This window comes from Mercenaria mercenaria, unplaced genomic scaffold (assembly GCF_021730395.1).
Source record: "Mercenaria mercenaria strain notata unplaced genomic scaffold, MADL_Memer_1 contig_3541, whole genome shotgun sequence".
NCBI lineage: Eukaryota > Metazoa > Mollusca > Bivalvia > Venerida > Veneridae > Mercenaria > Mercenaria mercenaria.
In genome coordinates, this window is record NW_026461690.1 from 30,914 (window position 1) to 34,134 (window position 3,221).

A 3,221-nucleotide genomic window follows, 5' to 3' on the forward strand; every position below is an offset into this window, starting at 1 on the left:
AAAACAAAACGCAGTTTCGAACAATGGAAATCAGATTCCTATGCACCAAAGTTGAAGGGCAGACAAATGTATTGTGTCAATGGTGAAAAGTGCTATTTACTTTCAAGTGAAGATGGGAACAAAGTTCAAGCTCGACCTTGTGTACCACTGTACTCTACACAGGAAGAGGCAGACACAAGACATCAGACATCAGTGCTACTAGTACCACACAAAATATGACAATCATAGTTAGATCCCAAAATACAGACGAATTTGTGTTATTAGTGAAATATTCTTCAAAAATACGAAATACTGTTTAATTTGACACCTGAATAGGCAACAAGAGACGCCTTTTAAATGCTCACAACACCTTTAAAAGGACCGGAAAGGAGAAAGAAACGAGGACCTACATTGCTCGAGAACTGGGGTAAAATGTTCAGGATGACCGACACCACTGGCTTTATTATTGCAAGGAAAAGCCAGGATTCCTTATAAAACCACTTTCTGGGTTATTTCAAAGTTATTATAATGCAAAGTGCTGTAAAAATAAGTTTAATTATTATCACACCAATTAGATTATAAATAGGAAAAGTCAACACATATGTAAAATTAAATGAAAACACAAGAGTTAAGTCCAGTTTTATAAATCTATAAAATCTAAAGTCCGCTCATAACACACATTCACAGCTACAGAGATCTAAATTATGTCTACAAATAAAGTTCTGCAATTACATATACACCAATTCTGAAATTTACTTCTATCAAAAATATATATCGGTATTATCAAACAATTCCACAACTATTCCAAATTAATACACATAAATTTCGGTATTTTTCTTGACTCCAAATTTCTAATTTATTCTCCAATAAAAATAAAATCCAAAGTTCCTAAAATTGGCTTTAAATTTCCAATAATTTCCAAAATAAAAAGAAGCGTTTAATCAAAATGTGTAAACTAGAAGAGCAAAGAAATAAGTGATAAGCCCATATTTATAGAGAAGCACAAAAATGCTGCAATCTGATTGGTCAATGACATTTTCCCAAATATGCAAACATTTTCTCATCAAATACAAAAAATAGAACAAATTTCATCAAAAACCAATTCCATAAACATAAACTAGAGGAAAAACTACACCTTACCAGTATATTTCAAATTACAAATAATGATTTAAAAGTACTTAAATCAAGTGTCAAGGAATTGACGCACAAATTCTCCCAAAAATATCCAATAAGGCTGCCAAAATCAGTCTTCACATCTAAGGGCCATTTTTAAAGGATTACAAGAGAACAAGGCTTCTACAAAATCTGCAAAATTCAATATAACTAATCAAAGGCCTGAATGGCCTGAGTCGGCTAATGATTGATGTACTGACAGTATAGTCTACCAGTTTCAGTTTGTTTTTAGTTTTTTTTCTTAAAATTTCATAACACAGCTCGATATTTACCAAAAATATTATATCCGGATACGATTACACTTTTCTCCAGTTTGAACAATATATTTTACAAATTGTGATGATACGACGACATTTAGCAGCAATTGGCAGTATCTGACATTGAAGTTTACGGTTAAATTACCTCCCATATAGCAGACATGCGTTGGCCCAACGTTGGGCCAACGGCAGACTCTTCGTTAACCCAACGAAGATTTTCGACGTTGGCCCAACGCCATTTTGCTAATTGGCGCAACGTTGGCCCAACGGTTGGTATCCTACACTCATCGTTGGCCCTCCATTGGGCCAACAACTGATATCCTACACTCATCGTTGGCCCTCCATTGGGCCAACAACTGATATCCTACACTCATCGTTGGCCCTCCATTGGGCCAACAGCATTTTTTCGTCTATCACGGTTGGTCCAACGTTGGGCCAACTCTGTTTCTTTGTTGGCCAAAGATGGATGCCAACGCTATCCCAACGATTACGAAATTGAAAAAAGACTAAAACTAGCATTGTTTAATACATGTTTTATTTTCAAATAGTTGTGATTTTGTTAACATTTAACAAAAAGAAATCTAACATTTATTTAAAGTTTGTTTGCAATTTTCCTGAAGAAATATAACAGAATATTTCAACACTACAACATGTAAAATATTGTTTCCAGTCTTTTATAAATCTAAATATTTTTCTTATTGCAGTCACTAATTAAATCCTACTAAAGTGAATTACTGTCTGTATATTAACTCATTATATATCCAAGTTCTGTTTGTTTGTTTTCTTTTCTCACTGAAGTTGCAGCTTTTTATATTTTTATTTTTTCCTGTGCACCACAGTGCTAGGCACTCCATTATTACTCCCTTGAACAGCACCCTGTAAAAAACAAAAATCATAATGTTGATTAAACCATCTACGTCAAATTGATAACAATAACTAATGTATGAAATTAATTCTTGTCTGTATTTAACCGAGAAAAATATGTTAGAATTAACAAGAAAATGAGTTATTTTATTTACAGAATTTAATACTCAACACAAATACCATCCGCCAGCTTTAGATATTAGTATTTAACATATGTTCAAGTCATATGGATATAACATGCATACAGGACATAAAAAGAAATTCTGTATTAGATTCCATAACTTTATCAAAAAATATTTTTAAAAAAACTTGTACTTACAGTTTATAGCTGGAAGACCGGGTTTTTGTTAAACCTAGACCTATCACATGTATAATAGTTTCCTTTACTTCACATGTCTAAAAAGCTAGAAATCTGGCCTAGAGAGTAAAATTAACCACATTTTCTGGGATTTCTTACATAACTCGGGTTAAAGAGAGTTCATGCTCTGGAATATTCAACAGATTTATTGTAAACATTTTATGATTGTATAAAATTAGATATTTGTTATAGAGTTAGTAAGGGTTTTTTTCAATACTTTTTTTACAATTTTTTCAAGGTAGTAGATTTGAAATAGTTCAAAATATCATTACGGCTGCAGATAAGTTTTTAGTTTAATCAGCCCAAATTTAGCTGATTACGAATTGGTGCAGAAAAGTGTTTAATAGTTAATTAAATATTGCATGTTACAGCTACACAACCTGTGTATACCTGTGGGGGCTTGTGATAAAACAGTGACCTGTAAAATATACAATTATTATATTATTACTTCTTCTAATGGACCAACGTTGGCCCAACGTTGGGCCAGCGATGTTTTCTCTGTATAAGTCTTTCCCTGAAAATCAATATCGGGCCAATGCAGAGATATCTGTGACTGAAATTTAAAGTTGGTTCAACGTTGGCCCAACAGC

General features: G+C 32.9%; 1 long non-coding RNA gene across 1 annotated transcript; it reads right to left on the minus strand.

Moving 5' to 3' along the window:
• Positions 1-1,926: 1,926 nt before the first annotated feature.
• LOC128553162 (uncharacterized) lies at positions 1,927-2,902 on the minus strand. The gene is made up of 2 exons (XR_008369279.1): positions 2,593-2,902; positions 1,927-2,285 (listed from the first exon to the last, which is right to left on the minus strand). It is a non-coding gene; the product is annotated as an uncharacterized LOC128553162 (long non-coding RNA).
• Between the last annotated feature and the right edge of the window lie 319 nt (positions 2,903-3,221).